A 20614-nucleotide genomic window follows, 5' to 3' on the forward strand; every position below is an offset into this window, starting at 1 on the left:
ATTGGACGTTGATGAGAGTGCCGGAGATAGGTGGTCCTCCGCAGAGTGCAGAGTTCGCTGGCCGGCGAGCACTCTGCGGATCAGCAATCAGAGGGGACGTCGCGCGCTATTTTTCGGGAGCCGCGAAACTTCGATTTGACGCGTGCCTTGGGAGGAAGGGGCACGAGACGGGTCGCGACGACGTCGACGGAGGTTCTGCGCGCGAGCTAACAGCCTTTCAGGGAAGATTGGCCGGCGTGCCGTTGAATCCTTTCCCCTTTGATCCTGGAACTCTGAGCTCTTTGTTTTTTTCCTCCGAGTCGCTCTCGTCCCCTTTCCTGGCTTATCGATACGATTCTTTTCGAGAGTTTATTCAGTTATATACTGATTGTAATCTTTTTTTTCTTATTTATTTATTTATTTGTCTATTTATTGATTTATTTATTTGACTCCTTCTTTTAGTATTTAGTTATCTATTTATTATTTGTACTTCATTTATTTAATTTTTTTTGTCTGTATTTATTCAATTGTACGTATTGTCATTTATAGCCACGCTTATCTTAATAGCTAGTGTAACTACGGAATGTATATTTATATATATACGATCATTATTATTATAGTCATCCACCTTCGCTATAAAGGTGTAACGTTGTACCTACATTAATTGAAAAATATTTCTAACGGAAGGAAAGTGACATTGAAATGACAATGAAAGATAGAATTCGAAGATAGAATTCATCTGAACACTTTGACTGTTATGTCACTTGAGTTTGGGTGACACTATTTTTCATAGAAACTTGGATATTAACACGTAGAACGATTTTATAGAGCAAAGTACAGAAAATGGAAGAAATATACTATTCAAGCATTTGATTGAATTGCGTTATTATTACAATATAGCATTACTTATAATATAGAAATGTTTTAATCGTCGTTTAATTGAGTGAATAGCGATTCAATTTGGTTGAGACTCGGTGACCCTCATGACGTGTTAATTTCCTTACTCATCTTCTATTAATATACATAACTCTCGATATAATAAATTCTCAAGAACTCGACGTCTCCGGTCGAAGAGGAAGGCGGTCGGCCATTTTGGATCCGATTCGGAAGGGAGCGAGCGACGGTTTCGAAAACGGGGGAGAAAGAGGCGAATTGCGAGACACACGGGGTGACAAACAGCAGAGGGACGCTGTCCTTTATTGCGCGATCCGGAATGCAAAGAGCGCCGCGGACAAAAAGTCGATTGACTCCGGCGGAGGAACAGAGAGGTGGATCCCGCCGCCATTGTTGTTTCGCTCCGGCCGCGCCGGCCAAATCCGGCCGAGCTTACGGGGAACGAGTCTGTCCCCTGATCCGAAATCAATGTCCTTTTGTCCGCCCGTCCGCCTGGAAACGCTTTTCCGCCGGAAACGACCGGAAGAGGGCACCGTCGGGGACGCGATACGTCGGACTGGATCCGTGCACGCGTTTTCCATTTCGAAATTTTAATAGCGAAACCCGCACGTCGCACGCCGACTTTACTTTGCGCGACTGATTGGAAGTGGACTGTATTAACCCTTTGCACTCCGAACCATTCTGGACGTTGGCGACCAGCTACTCAGCGCGCCTTTGCGGCAGAAACCGTCAAGTTGACGTCAAGGAATGTATATTTGCGAAAAAATCAATATTTTATTTCTTATAATTTTGTACAGTGTGATGAACAAATGCAACTCGAAAAGTTGCGCTAAAATAACTTAACGAGTGCAAAGGGTTAATATTTATTTCAGTGGAAATAACTTGCTGTTCATTAAGAGAATTCAGTGATACTCGTCAGCGAGTGTCTGCGACGACGTCTGTGTACGTCTTCTTTGTCTAGCTTGAATCTATCTTGTATGTCTGTCGTCTCGGTATCTTGCGTGGAACTTTATAAACCTTTGTATTATACATTGTTTGAAACTAATTTCACGATAATTCAGAGATAAATCGAGCAAAAACGTTGCGAAGAAATATCAGAGTATACATGAAAGCCAGCGGAAACCTGAATGTAACTGAATGTTTCATTTAGAAAATCAAGCAAGCAAGATATTCCGAATAGAACGCATAGTTCAGTTAAAGCGTAATTCGACGAAGCGAAGTTTTTCGTTACACTTCATGTAGAACCGCGACGAGACATTTCGACCAACCTAATATTAATTAGCGATAGAATGAAATGGTAATGAAAGAATGTGGAAAATAATTGGGCAATTACGAATGCGCGCATACTTTGTAATAATTATATTTTCCGTGTTTCACTGAGACATACGGTTGATTTCAACTTTCCACATGCTGCTGTACGAAGTACCTAATTAACGACATTTTTTATGTGAATTCGAAGCTTCGAATTTATTAGCGTTAGGAGAATTGGATTCTAATATTCACGCTAAAACTACCGAGCAACCAAAGTTACTTAACGTAAAACAATGTAAAACAAAATGACTTACTTCCAACTTTATAAAAATTAGAACACGTTTGAGATTCGAAGTCTCGTAATTTACTTGCAGAATACGTCGAAACGTTGAAAAATTCGGTTCCGGCGTACCGTCGGAAACTAGAAGTTAGAAATATAATTAGCATATAATTGAATAACTTCATAATTGCAGCGTCACAGTGGTACGTTCAACCGCGATTTCCTCTCCGCCCGGAGATTCGCGAGTAAACCGGCGAGCCGCCGTATTAAATTGTACCGCGGAGACCACAATGCACGCGTAACAGTCCGGATACCACCCGCGAGCGTAAAAAATCGAGGAACAACGAAGCCGAAGGTCGCTCACTCCGAGTGCCGGGGAATTAATTAACTTCCAGAGAAAATAAGCAATCGAAAGGCTCGTTCCGGCGGAACGTATCGCGTCCAAGGACACCGCGCCCGAAAGACCGGCGTTATTGAAAAATAATGGCCGGCCGTTGTACGGTCGATGATCGTTAAGAGAGTGTTTTTTTTTTATCGCTAACGATATACACGGGGGGAAAAGTTTGCCGATCTAATCGACCGGGCGGGTTTTCTGGGCGCCTTTGCGGGCAGAAGTTCGACGCCCGAGGCCACCGTAACTCGTAATTTCATTTGCGCCACGGTGTTTCGTTCGTGTGTCCCGTCGCTTCCGATTTTCAAGATTCAACCTCGCTAAGAAGAATCGTAAATTCAATAATAGCACGCTCGTTGGACGTTTATCGGCTGTTTTCGAAGTCGATTGCGGCTCAAACTAAAAGCGCCGCTAACGAGGACAGATACCGAAGAGATATTCCGTGATTTTTGCGACTTTGTTGTCGATTAACTGGGACTTTGATTAGAAAATTGTTGGTGTTTCAATTGTTTTAACTTTGCGACAAGGAAATTATGGGATAATCTTAGGCAGTTTTAAAGGTGAAGCTAGTTTTATGGATCTACGATGATTTTTCCTGTGAAGTTATTGGATAGGAGAGTTCTCCGAATCTAGAGTTGTGTACTTGTTAATGAGGAATCAAGCTTCGCCAACGGATTCGAGGAAACGAAGTCTCTTTGAGGCGTGCACTATGAAACTCGGAGATTAAGTTCTTTTACCGTAGCTGATGAAGGCTAAGAGTTTCTAAAATGTTGCTCTTGTTTCTCGTTTCACCGTGTACATCAAACGCGAGAGATTTTTATGTAAATGGCAGTTTTAATTGGACGCTGCCTTGTCCGTGTATCGTTCCGTTTATTAAAGTTTCCTTTAATTGCAGCTGCGAACCTCCCGCGCGTAAACACCAATAATAATATTGTGCTTACTGCGCTGTGCGCAATAGAAACGGTAACTCAAATTGGTAGAGAGGAATTATAGTAAAACCGGCGGAAAGTCAATATTATTTAACCAATATATTTTCAAATTGCCAATCTCGCTGTGGTTTCGACTGTACTAGCGGCGCTGGAATAATAAATAAAATCGAAGTTATTTAAAGTTCCGTGCCCCGTGACCCGAGACTAACAGGTCTGCTTTAATAGAATTGAAAATTTCAACGTCGGACGGTCAACTGGTCAACGGTAAAAATTACAACCAATAAAAGCGCTGGACATCGATAAAATACCAAATTCGATCGAATATTCATCCGCTAATGTACAAAATAAAATTTCCTTCCACCTCCGTCAACAATTATTCGAAAAATATTAAACGATCCCCTGCTACACCCATTAAACAAAAATTATCTCCAATTCCTTAATAAATCCCCGAAACATCTGTCGACTCGTTTAAATTCCAGCATCGAAACAACGATCCTTCACTCACGTAAACTTCCTATAAGGAAATCACGAATAAAATAGAAATGTTTACGAAAAGCCCAATCTACATCTCTGAAGTTTACGAGAAGAAATTCCTCGATTCGGGAAGCGAACGCCCTCGCCGTCACAATTTTTATTCGCACCGGGATATACGACTGTTCCTATCAAACTTGAATTGTATATTTACGGTGCGCCGTATGGTGCAACGTGTTGGGACACTTACCCACGGCATATAACGGCGACGTGTATATTACCATGCAATAAGAGAAATCGAGGAGCCGGGACATCGTCGATACATCCTGGCGAGACAGTTCACTGTGGTTCGTGCTCGGAAAACCGGAGATCGTTGAATTTTGAAGTGACGCCACTTCGACAGCGACGCCGATGGGATTCGTTTCACGGGGTGGGGGCAGGGAGCCAGCCAATCGCGATAAGCCGCGCCGTTGCCTCGGAAGACGCGTTCTTGTCCACGTATTACGTGAACGCTTTCAATTTGATTAAGCATGAGCGCTCTCGCTCGCCCGGTGTCTCCTCCTTCGTTTTATTTTCGTGGCTCCCCGCAATTTTCTTAAGACCGTACTAAATTTACGATCCGCCCAGGTGGACAAGGAAAAAATGAACGAGAGTAGTCGTACGTCGATGGAGAGCGCGATGGAATTAGCGGAAGAGGTTCATGGGGTTTCCTCGGGAAAATGTATCGTACAACGCAACGGTTGCTAATTTGTTTGAGTTCTGTTGGTTGATAGATGGTCAAGTTAGTGTAGTTTCTCGTAGAATGTTGAAAAGTTTCGAAATTTTATTGAAAAGAGCGGTTTGCGTAGAGTTTGTACGTAGAGCGACTTTTCAAGACGGCGCTCGAGTTGAGAACCACTGCTCAGAAGGGATTTTTTGCAGTTTTCGATGATTAATTCGTGGATTTATGAGCTTCTCGTTTGTTTATTGTAATTATTAGGTATTGACTGTTCATTGTTGGTTGTTTCTACTTCAAAGAAGTTCAAATAGCCGCCGATTTTATTATCCACCGCCCATCGAATGATATCGGCCGACCGGGTAAAGCGGATAATATAACATTTCGCTCATTGTTTGTGAACGTTAACAAACGCAGAAATAATCAATAATGAACGAGCATTCGGCGCAAATATTGTTAAGGTACACATCACCGAATATATTGCACGGTTCAATATTTTCGGGGCGAAAACTCCGTGAAAAAATATTTCGCGCTGCGTGCGCCCGTATTAGCACTTTGCGTTTTATCAATGATTATTCAGTCACTCGATATTATACAACTCCATTACACATTCACAACTCAGGGAACTTCGTAAAATAATTCCTACGATAACTTACAGAATTACCAACCCATTATCTCGCGTGTTCTTCCAATAATTACCTAATTCCCGTCTGCACCGTCGATTATACCAACTTATACCATCGATTATCCACTTTCAGTCGCAACAAATGTTCACTCTTCGAGTTCTATATATCCAAGAACTATTTTCCACGGACACTAGTGTTCCACCGTGTACTTTTTCCAAGATACAATGAACTTCTTTCTCCTCGCGGAAGAAAGGAGCAACAAAAATGGAATTCAGCGACAGAAGTTCGCGTTTTTCCGCGTTCCGATAGGTAAAACGGTAACAGTGCTGCACGAGGGAGACAAAAAACCGAGGAGGCGACCGTGTAATATTCTTCTTGTTCCCCGATTTGTTCACCTGGACGGGCTGCAGGTTGTTCCGCGGGGAACGCGGTGGCTTACCTGTGTAAATGAAACCCGATTCGCCGCGGCGTTCACCGACCGCACACGATGGGAACCTATCGCAACCCTGTATTAGTTCCAGCCAGGGATCCCGCGGGCTCGTTGCCTCAGAATCTTAAATTTCGACGGGGAATATCGAATGACAGCGTCGGGGCAAACAGACGCGGGACCGCGGGAATTATCCAACACCGCCGGCTGCGGGAAAACAAACTCGCGGGTGTCCGCGATTCTAGTTAATTCATCTTCTGTCTGCTGCGATACTTTCGACTCGTTTCCTTTCTCTGAGACACTGTATCGTTCGTTTACAGTTAAGTAACATGTGCAATTAAATGCGTAGAACCTAACCTTGAATTAGTCTTCACTTAATTGAGGTTTGATGTAGGAGATTCTCAATTCTTCGAATCATTCAATATTTCGCTATTGATTATGCGATCATTGTAGACGTGGAAAATTGCATTCGACATTTCCTTTAGAGTTGGGAATAATTATATCTTATATCTTATATCTCTATTCTTATATCTTCCAATTCTTACTTCTCACAATTTTAATTAAAGGCGTCTCAACTTGGTTCCAACGAAGAAAACACTATTCCACAAACCTCACTCTCCAAACAACAACACAAACACATCTCCCTTAGAACACTCCGAAATCCTCTTCCAGCGACAGCAGAAGCTCAATCGGCCGTAAAAACGGTACACACGCGCATCAGGCCGCAAACGTACGATTCCTGACGCAATCCCAAACGAACGTTAGCGCCCCTCTGATTGCCGCGAGTGCTGCGCGAGTTTCCCAGTTGGAAATTTCAGATCCGCCGCCACGGGCCCTTACATAATTCGTTTTCCCGTCAAAGCGGTCTGAGGTCTGCGCGACCGAACGAACAATGTTCCGTCGGCGCGCCGTCACGGGGCTACGTCAAAGTTATTGTTACACGAGTTCGTAACAGAGGCGAGGCCCGGCCAACGTTACAAATCCTTGATGAGCCTGATTGGCCCCCCTTCCCGCCGCCGTCCGGCAGCAAAGTGTATGCCAGCCTTTAGCGAGCGACGTGTGCGTGAAACTTGATTCGACGTACCGTTTGACCGGCGAGCTCCCTGGAACAGGTATCTTATTGGGTCGACGACAGGTACAACGGAGTCCGTCGATGTACAGCGAGGTCCTACGGCGAATCGACAGCTCGCCAATTTACTCGGGACACGGAAAATTCGACGTATTGCCGGACAATCGCTTTCACGTCGAGAACTCGACTGGAGTCGGTTTTCCTTGACAATTATAGTTTGTTTAACCAGTTAACCGTGTTTGACGAGTATACGCGTCTTGAAACTCTTAATGGTGCTGTCGGGATGTAAAGTGTTATTGAATACTCGCGACAAATATGTTTACAAGCTATTTATTTACGTAGATGAGTGTTGAGACCAGTCATTTTGACTGTAGGTAGTTTTAGTGTTAAATTCTCGAAATAATTCTGAAAATGCTTTAAATATCGTAATGTCTGAAGAAACTGAAAGTATTGTTACAATTTTTATAGGGATTACATATCAATCATATTAAATGTTCTATTGTTAATCAGTTGTTTAATATACTTGCAAGGAGAGATAAAAATCTGCTTTTGGAACTCTGCGTATAGTGTAAGAACAACAATACAATATTAACAAAGTGGAAACTGAAAGTATCGTTACAATGTTTATAGGGATTACATATCAATCATTAAATGCTCTAGTGTTAATTGTTTAATCTACTTGAAAATCTGCGTTTGGAACTCTGTATATAGTAGCCTGTTCGATATTTCACACGTGTAGAATAGAAAGTTTAGATATTAAACATTAAAATGTATAATCTTGATATGTCGGACAAAGTGACTGAGTCACCTGCGACTTCGAAACCGCAGTATAATGGCACCTGATTGTGCCCCGATTTCTTTCGTGTCAAAGTAGAGTGGTCTTAACGAGTCATCGACTGTTAAGCGTTCGCAGTCGAACAACCGATTAATAGGCTTCCATCGAATGAAGTGTTAACTTCTCGCCGATGTTTCGTAAACCGTTGCTATTCACAATTGGAGAGAGCTCGAGGCTTTCTATTCACTTCGAGCGCAATGTTAACGAAGTAGTATCTCCCTTTGGCTCGAGGTCAATAAATAATATCGACTTCCATTCAACCCGAGAATTTTACCAACGAACCACCTTTATCGAGGGATCGATCGTGTCCCCGTCTGATTATCCGGAGAAAATCGATGTCGTTCGATCTCCCGCGACAAAAGTTCCCGTACACGTGTACCGAGTAACGTGACATGCAACATGGTCACGACACGGTACGCAACAAGAAATAAATGTTCGGTTACCGACACGTGTCGCGCGTTACAAAGGTTCAACCGCGTTCTACGTAAAAATGATGAAAACAGAAATCCGGTCTGAATTGAAGAGGTGAAAGGTGTTCCCAGTTCAAATCGCTTCTACCTCAACACTAAACCTACGGTCACGATGACCCACTCCTGACTTCTTCTTGTTGCAATTATTGAAAAGATGTTTCTCAGAGAAATCATCCAAGAAACTGATTTAGCAGTACTCGAACTGAATTATAAATCAATTGAAGTAAGTACACTCTAACACTTCTAACCTTGAACGAGTTCAATTAACACTAGAACTACCCAGCATTTAATACGATTAACATACAATTCCTATAAAAATTGTAACAATAGATTATTTAATTTATAAATTGTAACAATAGTTTCTTCAGGCATTCATTATAGTACTCAAACAAAACTATCTTCAAAATCATTTCGAATATTCAATGCTTCGAAGATAATTGCTAAACAAATCGAAACCAGTCATTTTGACTGTTAGTCCTAGTGTTAAAAATAATGCAGGAGGTTGTAGTTATTTCCTTTTAAACAGTCTAAACGTTAAAGTCTCTCAGCGTCAACAAATTCAGTATAACTCCCAACGAGCCAAAGCAATCAATCGAAACCTCGTTAATATTCGCGCGTATCATTCGAGAACATCTTGCAAAACGAACAAACAAACGCGTCGGCTGATTGTTAAACGTAAACACTGAGTCACTGTCGCTCGAGGGACCGTTCAAATATGGTTAGTCGGCTAGCAGGAGCCTCGAACGGGCGAATCGTTCGGATAAATCGGCGCGAAAGAAGCGTTCCGCGAATCCAAAAGCAACGGCCCGTGCCGATTACGAAATCCGAACGGATCCCGCCAGCTCGGCCTTATAGGTACGTGCCGCGACGCCTAATTAACGCGAAATTCCACCGTGGCTCGCCGAGTCGCTCGCGATTTGCGTCGGCCGCCCGCTTTTTCCCCTCTTTCTTTTTTCACGTCTGTTTTTTTTGCGGCGCGCGTGTGCCCCGCTTCGAAAAAGGCGATACCGTTCCCTGTTCGTGTAAGTGTATCTATCCGGTGCTCTTCACCCGTCTAATTACGTGGTAACCAATTAACCTTGTTAGCGGCTGCATCCGGCGTCCCGCAATTTCGCAAAATATCCCGATATTTTATCATTCCGCGCGGAACTTCCAGAGCGTCGTCGGCAACTTTCGATAAGCTCCACTCGAAACGCACGTTCCGCGTGTTTTACGCGGACCCCGTGAACTCGAATTAATTCGAGATCCTCGCGGAGCGAACGTAACGGCCGCTGATCGTCGGGATAAAAAGCTGGACCGGGAATTCGGGGATTCGGGGCGGTTTAATTTTCAATTTTCAAATGATTCGCGACGGTCGCGTCTGTTCGGGGTTTGTGCTGCGGGAATTAGATGGGAATGATCGTTCGGCTCCGTATTGAGACTCGATGCGGACTTTGAGATATTTCGGGAAATATTTGTAGACGTGTAGGTTAATGTTGATGTAGACTTCATGGATGTGCGTGCATATGTATGGGTGTAGCGTTGTTTTGGATAAACGCGAGAAAAAAAAACGAAGTTTGTGTTGACAACGGAGAAATATATAGAAATTGACATCGTTTTAAATAAACGTCTATATATTCAAATTAACTTCTATCTGTACGAATCTATTATAGAAACAATGGAGTAGATTGTAGAGTAAATGTTCGTAGACGTAAGTCGTCATTGAAGTTTTATCTATTAACACTGAAACTACCAGAGGGGTCAAATGACCCATGCCTGATGTCTTCTTGCAATTATTAGAAAGATAACAAATGTTTCTCTGAGAAATTATTAAAGAAATTCATATAAACTTGGGGGCTCATCCGGGATCACTATACAATTGATAAATAATTTAGCTTCGTATATCGAAAGTTTCGTACGTTTCAAAGAATCATCGTCAACAAAGCCTCTAAAACATCGAAGAACGAGAGCCCAGCGCGGGCGGAACTAGGTCGATGTACGCCTAGGCGAGCGAGCCAGCGAGCTAGCGCTATTCGATTATCGCGAAGCCATAGGCGTAACGCCGCTTCCAGGTCATCCCCCTCTAGCGATGAAATAGAGTGGATCCGCCGGTGTCCGACACCTACACGCGAGAGCCAAGACTTCCGTGAAGGTGAAACTCCGAAGAAGGCCGAGGAAGACGAAGAAGAGGGGCAGAACCTGGCTAACAACTGGCTGGCTCGCTCGCTCGCTCGCTGGCTCGCCGACTGGTTGCCGACTGCCTTTCGCGATTCTACGTGCTGGAACTACTTAGTCGCACCTAGACGACAGTCGCGAGCGCCACGCAACCGTCGCTCGGCTGTTCTCCGCACGATTTTCACGCGCTGCTCCGAAAATCGTCGAAATCGCGGATCCTCAAACACGAGAACTCTGATTTTCGTATCGCCAACAACGCGCAGCACTGTGAATCCGTGGAATCGACGTATCGTTGGATAATCGAGAGTATGTGCATTGTTCCGGACGTTCGAAGATCTTGCGAAGTTGCGGAGTGAAATATAAGTTTGATTTTGAGAGTTGAGAGAAAATTGACGGGGATCGAGTAATTTAGGGTATATTGATTGCAGACTTTAGGGTATCCGGTTCCTCTCGGGGAATGCTATGGAACTTTAGTGGTTTTCGAGTGGAAGAACTTTTGTTCAAGATCGTGGATCGACTTTCACGGGACACTCGATCTCGTTGGATCGAGCGACTGCAGGCCAACTCGAAGTTCGAATGAATCTGAAGAATCTGTGTTTTTTTTGCCCGGTTGAAGCGGAGGATCGCGTGCGCCGTGGAATCGTGTCGGACTCGACAGTGCGGGTCTGCCGGTTGTCGAACTTTCACGGGAGATTCGATCTGCGCGGATCGATAATCGGAAAAATGTAAAATTGTAGAACACGATATATTTTTTCTCCGTGGAGAGTTCGTTTTTGCGCTGGGGAAAATTGCGCGCGCTGTGAAATCGCCGATTGGATACACCAGTTCGGGTCTATTGATTGTTGACTTTCACGACCTGCTCGATCTCTTTGCACCGGTGATCGAGCAGTTGTAGAATTGAACGATTCCGCGTCCCTCGGTTGGACCGGAAATTCGAGAGGGGGATTTTCGGGGATTCGAGGAGGAATATTCTGATCGAGGAGAATTTCCCGGAGGAACGGTTTGTTTGCGAAGATTGGCAGCGATCCTGGGATTGTGAATTCCTCATTGTGATTCGGAGACACCCGGTTTGTTGAGAAAGAAGACGCTATGTTAGGTGAAACCGTGGAGGAGCTGTAGCACTTTGGATCAGTTACCTCGGTTAACAGTGGCCTTTCGCAAGCGACGCGATCGTTCGGGATCGACGATCGAGCGACCGTAAGATTCCAGATTCGGTTCTGTCTGGAGAATTCGATTTTTTGAGAGAAGAATCGCGAACGGAGAGGAATCGTGGATAAACTGTACTTCGATCAGCTATTGTTCGTCAGGTTGACTTGCAAAAGATCTGCAGTAACAGGATCCTTGAAAATCAACGATCGAGAAACTATATTCTAGAACCCTAAACTCTTCAGTTTAACTAGAAAAAGTTAGTAAGAGACTAAAATAGTGATCGATCAAAGAAAATCCTGTCTAAAGTGAAACTGTACATTAACTGTACTTCGATAAGTCAGCTATTGTTCCATAGCTTGGACTTGAAAAAATCTTCTACAGCAAGAAAATCTTTCAAAATCAACGATCAAGCAACTATCATATTCTAGAACCCTAAACTCTTCAGTCTAACTCGAAAAAGTTACTAAGAGAATAAAATAATGGTCGATCAAAGAATAAAATTCTATCTAAAGTGAAACTGTACATTAACTGTACTTCGATAAGTCAGCTATTGTTTCTCAGCTTGGACTTGAAAAAGATCTTCTGCAATAACAGGATCCTTGAAAATCAACGATCAAGCAACTATCATATTCCAGAACCCTAAACTCTTGAGTTCAACTAGAAAAATAGATTAAGGGACTAGAACAATGCTCGATCAAAGAATAAAATCCAGTGTAAAGTGAAATTGTGGATCAACCACACCTTTCTCAAGAAATCGTCGATAATCCCGAGATTTACACATCCAGGAAATTCTTTTCCCCGTGATACACATCCGTCACGATTAACTTTCACCGATTCCAGTGCAAATTGCGGAATGTTGAATGTTTCTTGTACTGGTCTCGCGAAAAAACCGTAGCAAGATGTGTCCGTGATCGGCGGAGGATCGTTAGAGGCTCGGGATCGATGTACTGAAGGATTCTCCTTGGATAAAGTGAATGGTCTACTTTCGAGCAGTGATCTAATAGTGATAGGGGACCATGATGGTGATAAGCGCGCTGAAGCACGTCGCGAACGCGGCGACGAACGCTGTCCATTCGGCGACGAACAGCACCGGTGGGCATGGCCACGCGAATTCCGGTAGGTTTTCAGTGCAGGTGTACCGGAACACTGATATTACTATTTTCAATCTCTAAATTGAAGTTCCCGATATTTCCGGAATTCCGAATGATCAATTGTAGAGTGAGAATTATCGAATCGTGTTTTATTGTAGCTTACTCCATCTAGGATTATTCTTTTATTCAGACTAACAAGCCAAATTACCTTTTACTTGCAAAGTAAAATCGTATTGTCTTTTATTTATTTAGTTTTATTTGAATAGATATATTTTTATAATTGTTTCACTGCATTCAATATTTTTTTTCTATTATTGAAACTAACAAGAACCAACTTTGACTCACAAAATAAAATTGTATTATACCTTTTATTTATTTACTGATATTTGAATAGATATATTTTTGTAACTGTTTCACTGCATTCGGTATTTTTATTCTATTACTGAAACCAACAAGAACCAACTTTGACTCACAAAATAAAATTGTATTATATCTTTCATTTATTTACTAATATTTGAATAGATATATCTTTTGTAATTGTAATACGCAATTTTACTTAGAAAGCATTTTATCATATTTCACGATATTCAATATTTTTTTTTCTATTATTGAAACTAACAAGAACTAACTTTGACTCACAAAGTAAAATTGTATTATGTATTTTATTTGTTTACTTATATTTCAATAGATATATCTTTTGTAATTGTAATATGCAATTTTACTTAGAAAGCATTTTATCATATTTCACTGGATTCAATATCTTTATTCTTTTACCGAGACGTACGAGCAAACATGCTTTTACTTGAATCCGATTCTTTCGAGAACTTGACCCGAGCCAATCATCGGGTTTTCGACATTTTCGAGTTGCCGAGCAGCTCTAGCTTTCAGCCATATTGCGAGTCTAGGATCACCGTTTTCGGCGTTGTTCGTTTTCGTCCTTGGTAAATGGGTCGCGAGAGATAATTGGACCGCGGATCGCTCACGCACACGTGGACTTTTTGAAGAATCATTCGCCAGTGGATATATTCAGTAAATATTTGTCGTTCTGTTATGACCGATGTCGCGTTCGTTCGTTTTTTAATTAGAAATACGTGACGTTAGCAATTTACTATATACAGCAGCACATAATAGAGTTCTATAATTAAATTCGATTAATTTCTATATTATTTTCACTTTCATTGTGTTTGATTTCTTACTGAAAAGCTTCTATTCCCATTCATTTCACAGATATTTCCATTACTGCGCATTCTACGTCTCTACAACTGTTTAATATTAAAAATCTTACATCGAAAGAAATTAATTACACTCTGTCAACGAACTTCCACGCGCTGGTGGTCCTATGAAGTCCAACTTAGCACAATGTTAATATTTCTCTCAACAAATGTTCATTATTTCTTTATGAGATATCAATATGTTTTACAACTTACATAAAGCTTGTGCAAATTAAACTTTTACAACGAACATAAAGCTTGTATAAATTAAACTACCCTGTATAAATTAAGTGACAGAACTATTTTATTTCGATGTTAAATAACACCTAAACGAAGTCCCTTTTATTTGAAGCCCGACAGAATTCTAAATAAAGTAATTAACTCCCCGCCGGACTGTTTCCAATAAATCCGTCGGATTTCTAAAAGTTCACACTCGCGCGAGCATCAAGATTCTCTATCTACAATGAATCTCTCTAGAAAGTGCTCAGCCTTTCCAAATAATACTTTATGCATTCGAACGGCTCGCGCTAACGATTCGCGCCGGCCTAACCGTGCGCAGATTGCTCGCCGGCAGGCACGAATCATTTCATTAGTCTCTATCCTCGTAATCGCTCGCGGCTCCGTCGCCGAATACAATTATAAAACCGTTATTTTAACGAGTGCTAAAACGCGGCCAATTATTCGCGTTTCGAATCGTTCGATAACAAGCGCGCGTTTCGCCGTGGAATATTATTCATCGGGAAACGAGGGAGAAAAAAACACACGCGCACGCGCGAGGAATCTCTTTTTTCGAAGGGACAGGATGAAATTTCAACGTTGAACATGTCCGTCGGACATTATCGAGATTCCGTTCGCCGATTTCCGACAGTTCGCGGAGGCATTTCAATTTCGGTTTCAAGGAAAAATTGTTTAAATGGGTCGCCGGGAACTGGAGTCGCGTAATTAAACGATTAAAATGCACCGGATTCAGCGCGCTATCGATTGGACACACCGCGCGATAGTGAACGGTGATAAAACTGTCCGACCGGCGGTCGTGAAAGGTCAGCTTTCTGTCGCTATTAACAGGAAACGTTTCGCCGACTGGAATCGAATCTCTTTTATCGCGGTAATTGATCCGCGATGTTGTTTCATTAAATCTGTACGATGATCGATACGCGGCCGACTCGGGGACACCGTGTTCGCGCTACCGTTTCCTTCTTTCTTTTCTTGGACACTGCGCATCAACGGTGACGCACGTTAGTTGACACTGGAACTACAGTAACAGTCGAAATGACTGGTTTCGATTTGTTTGTTTCGCAGTTGTTAACACTTTGCACTCGGAAGGAACATTTTCTGATGAGGTAACATCGATACTTTGTGAAACTAAGTCGAGAAATCACGTACATTGAGGAAAGATATTTTATTTGAATATTTCTCAAAATGATGCGTTGTAGGAAATATGATATTAAATATCAAATTTTATAGTTTTACTGTATGAAATCAAGGTGAGTGAGAGTCACCTCTCGAGTGCAAAGGGTTAATACCTTAAAAGCATTGAACATTTGAAATGGAAATAAATATTTTCACTTACTATGGTGAATATTCAAAGAAACTGAAAATAATCTATTGTTGCAATTTTTATAGGGATTGCATATCAGTCGTATTAAATCCTCGGTAGTTCTAGTGTTAAATGACTGCCACGGTCACCGATGATCGGTGCTTCGTCAATTGTAGACAATGTTGATTTGGTAGATACCCAATGTCGAATGATCTTGGAAATAAATAACTTTGACTTGAATACTATAATGAATGTTCGAAGAAACCGAAAATAATCTATTAGAATTTTTATAGAGATTACATATCGATCGTATTAAGTGCTCGGTAGTTCTAGTGTTAAATTCTATCATTGTTAGTGAACCTTTGCGGTTTGGAGATGTTTTCGTTGACATGTGGATGTAGGGGTAAGTGATGGTATTAATTGTTTTATATTCTTAGTATTAGAAGTTAAAGAATAATAATTTTATTTACGGAAGTATGAAATCTGGACGACGAAGCTATATAAAAGCGTGTAATACTATATCAACAAATATGTTGGTATATTTGCTACTTTCACTGAGATGTAGTCTATATTTGGATAACTGATGATGTAAATCTCAATTTAACGTCATCGTAAATACACCTTTTACCATTTAGAAACTGAAATATCACTCAATCGATTTTCCGATACATGAACGTTTTTTCTTTTCATGTTACTTAATTGTAACAAAAAGTATTCCCTCACTTCATTTGATGTGTCAATATTATAAAACCTTGCGTAGAATATCGAGCTTCCTGTAACGCGTCAGTACACGAAACATTGAAATAAAATAGTCTAAAATATTCTCATATATCAATAACAGACAAAAATACTCAATTAAACTGAATAATTCCAAAGAACGTCACCCAAGTCTCATCGCAAAACGCTGAACATTTCCAACGGAGAGCCGCGGTGCGAGGGGTTGATAGAGAAATTACACACAAACACCAGGATCCAATATTTTTCCCGTGAACCGTGTACTCGGAGCAGCGCGGAGCAGCGATTGTATTCATATTGAAATATCGTAGTTGCGCAAAATGGAAAAGGTTAGCGCGGACCGGCCGCGGCACGATCGCGCACGGTTCTCCGTTTCATAAGAAGACGTTGTTTGTTCCCCTCAGCCGCGGACGCGTAATGTCAGACCGTGGTAATTGCCGTCGATCCGAGAGAAACACGACGCGACGTTCCTCGCGACCAACCGATTCGATCGATCGATCGTTCGACGATAAAACAACGGAAAGGCGCGCGTTCGTCGTCGGGCGATTATTGAAACTTTTGCGCGCTCGGTAACACGGTGTGCGCGGAGTCGCGTGAAAATCGAAACGAAATCGAAGACATTTTCTCTTACCTCGACGGATCGTGATCCTCTCGGGCTAACGGTGTCGCAACCGGCCTGCCACGCCTAATGTCAAGATCGCAATTCCATTGTGTGCACTGCCTTTTGAGTCGCTCCCCCTTTTTCGCCGAACCGGCTGTTGTAATAATCGGGCTGCGGACGTGCATGCAAATTTCCGCTCGGGCCTTTTGGACGGCGGCCTGCGGAAAATTAGAATCGGGAGGAAGTTAGTTTCCTGTGACGGAGGACTCGTTTTGTTAGCGATTGTTGATATTTCGTATTGTCTTTCGTAGCGATGTAGGAGTAATCATATTTTACATTTTATTGTGTTGTATTATACTATTTTGTAATATATTATATTATAGTATATTATAATTGTAATAATATAACATAATATAATATAATATGATATAATAAAATATAGTATAGTATAATATATTACAGTATAATATTTACATAGTATAATATATTATAGTATAATATTTATATAGTATAATATTTATATAGTATAATATATTATAGTATAATATTTATATAGTATAATATATTATAGTACAATATTTATATAGTATAATATATTATAGTACAATATTTATATAGTATAATATATTATAGTACAATATTTATATAGTATAATATATTATAGTACAATATTTATATAGTATAATATATTATAGTGTAATACATTATACTATACTATATTATATTATTCCTATGACCATTCTCATCATAGCTTATCAAACAGCTATCTCAAATCATCAACAACCTATTCACTTCAATTCCCACTTACATCCATCGAAAGATTCCTACACCTATGAATCTTCAACCTAACCAAGATTCTCTTCGTAAAGCAAACCTCAGTACACAACTACCATAATACCGTATTATCTAACATTTTCCCACACCAACAATTCGCAATAACCGCTGCCTATAATCACGACTAACTCGAATCAACCTACCAAGAACTCCAGAAGGATGGCGACTTCTTCGTGAAAGCTTCGAAACGAAACGAAACAAAATAGCTTGACCATTTTCTCCACGCCATTGTTCGCGTGTTCACACCTGGATAAACATCTACAGGCAATCAGTCACGGGCCATTATTGAAATTCGCCGGAGTCCTTAGTTTCGCCGCGTCTGGTTGGCTCCTCTGAGCCGTAGTCGCAGCCTACCGATAATTATTATGGAATCGATGAACTGAATACACGCGTGCAGGATGCGTTGTAGATTGCGAGCGGATTGCGTGTGCATCGGGCAATATTTGTGTTACGCGGGGCATTGATAAACCGTGCACATGGGCGGGGAGGGGCGGAAGAGGAGGAGGAGGAGGAGAGGGGTGGGGGGCGGAGCTGCAGGTAAAGTTTGATGAAGATTAATTGATATCGGAGAGGAACGAAATGGAAATATTGTAGAACAATACAGCGCCGGTGATGTTTGCCGTCGGTCCCGTTGCATTGTGTTCTCAAACATTTTTATCTGCGCGATGCTAGCTAAAAAGTAATGGACGCTTTATATCTCTGCTAATATTTCTGAGGGAGAAAGTCCGTGCGCTCGGGCTAATCTCGCGAACTACCGGATCGATCCGGATTCAATTTACTCGGGAACGCGACAGTTTTCGTATAGGAAACTCTATTTTCTAACACTTTTTCGTAATCATTGATTGAAACGAAATAAGCATACTCACCGACGATAAAAAAATTGAGTTTTCACGACTATCGTCTAGAGATTTTAGAATACTTAATTGGAAAACCCCGTGACAGAATTTCGCTGGGGACCGCGTTCGAGAAAGATCGCCGTCTCGAATGGGTTAAGAAATAAATCATAGAGGTCAAAGGGAACTCGACAGAGAAAGAGAACTATCTTTAGAAGTTGCAACATGTAGCGATGATAACTGATAGTGATTGATGGTAATCGATAGAAACTGATAGTAATTGAGAAGCCTGTTGACACCCGAGACTTCAGCACCCAGAAAGAACCGACAAATCTCCGATATCTAAAACAATACCTAAGATCCTGCTCCTGGATCTCCAAGGATCCACAGAGTATCTCTAAACATCGCTAAAGATCGAGTCCGATCTCTCGAGACATCGACATCTTCACTGAAATCTCTCAGGAATCTTCCATCGCATGAATCGAGCATCAAGAGAAGAATAATCCCGATTTTCCGCGGAAATGATTCTTCTTAACAAGAATGTAAACCTATTCTCGCGATCGTAGTAATCTTGTAGTCGAAAATTTCGTTGAAACAGTTCCCTGGAGGCATTCCGCGCGCATGGGAATCTTTTTAAGGGAATCATCCGTTCGAATCCTCTCCGGTTACTCGAAATTCGCGCGATTATCGAGGGTGATTTAATTTTTCACCGTGAATTCTGCCTCTGGAAACACAGTTAGCGGAGTAATCTGCCGCGGATCAAGCGGTTCTTTTCACGAGAGGCACTTTCCAGCTCGCAGGATCGATCCGACGACGACGTCGGCTTCTTTCACGTCGAAACATCCTTTTACAGGAATGATTCCCCGCGGTTCCCATCGTCTTTGTGCGCGAACGATTCTATAACGTCCATCCGAAGTCCGGCTCCTTTTTCCTCGGTGTGGTCTTTTTTATGGGGAACCGATAGGAACGATCGACGTTCATCGTCGGCGGCGAGAAAAATCCCTTAAACGCTTTCGCCGGAGATGCCAGACGCGATAAATCCGCGAAACGTGCCGTTGCCGCCGGGAATCGGCGATCCCTCTTCAAAGCCGGCGAACATCGGTCTCTCGTAAACATTGACGGACGCTCGCGAGAAGAATAGTGGATTATGAAATAGTAAATTTTCCGCTCGCGCCTCGCGCACTTGCTCGCGCCGCCATTTCGCGGGCGTAGCTTTTATTGAGCGATGGATTTATGCGCTTCGCGTGGTCGTTTACGCGGTCGATGAGTGATGCGTCTACGGTGTGGGTATATTGGATCGGATCGGATTGAATCAAGGCGAACTAAAGTGAATTAAACCGAATGAAACCTCGGGCAATGAAACGAGATGGAAATGGGTGAATCGAAACGGAAACAAAGCGATGATAGTTCTAAAAGAAACTTACAACGCGTTGACAATTATATATGAGCTATTACTTTCCTTCAAACATTCATCTAAAACAAAAACAAACTAAACCAAATGAAACCTCGTCCAACGAAACTACATAAAACTAGAAAAATCTAACCAAAAACAAAGCGACATTAATAACTCTAAACCACAAGCTTACAACGCGTTGACAATTATAAAATGGGCTATTACTTTTCTTCAAAAGTACATCGAAAACAAAACTAAACCAAATGAAACTTCACTCAATAAAACGAGATTAAACTAGTTAAATCGAACCGAAAATAAAGCGAAATTAACAACTCTAAACCACAAACTCACAACGCCTTGACAATTATAAAATTCTCAAACATACATAAAACAAAGCCAAACTAAACCAAACAAAAACCTCATCGAAAAAACCACATAAAAGCACCTAAATCGAACCCAAAACAAAGCGACACTAACACTTCCAAAAGACAAACTCACAGCATGGTTACGAAACGAACAATCACCTCTCCAGGCGCACATCTAAAACTAAGTTCAACCTACGAACTTCACACCCAACTTTTCCCAGAAACGAATGGAAACTTTCCAAATTCTCCGCACGCCTACACAATCCTCGCCAGCTCTGACATTCGCAGAAACAGCGTCTCCGGCAGGCAATCGCGTTTCGCAGCGGTCGGTTTCGCAACCGAGCACGCGGAAGCGATTCCGCGATCGCGATCGG

The 20614-nt window shown here is 41.9% G+C and overlaps 2 protein-coding genes across 5 annotated transcripts in view; one reads left to right on the forward strand and one right to left on the reverse strand.

The window, feature by feature from the left end:
- Positions 1 to 20614, reverse strand: part of MED7 (mediator complex subunit 7) — a 239458-nt gene that overhangs the window by 167137 nt on the left and 51707 nt on the right. The window contains exon 3 of the mRNA XM_031970920.2: positions 16846 to 17033. The gene's annotated coding sequence lies outside the window, so the exon portion shown is untranslated. The remainder of the gene's footprint in view (positions 1 to 16845; positions 17034 to 20614) is intronic.
- The window catches only part of Btk29A (tyrosine-protein kinase Btk29A), a 237658-nt gene that overhangs the window by 166088 nt on the left and 50956 nt on the right, over positions 1 to 20614 (forward strand). The window lies entirely within an intron of this gene.

Source organism: Nomia melanderi, chromosome 5, assembly GCF_051020985.1.
Source record: "Nomia melanderi isolate GNS246 chromosome 5, iyNomMela1, whole genome shotgun sequence".
Lineage (NCBI taxonomy): Eukaryota > Metazoa > Arthropoda > Insecta > Hymenoptera > Halictidae > Nomia > Nomia melanderi.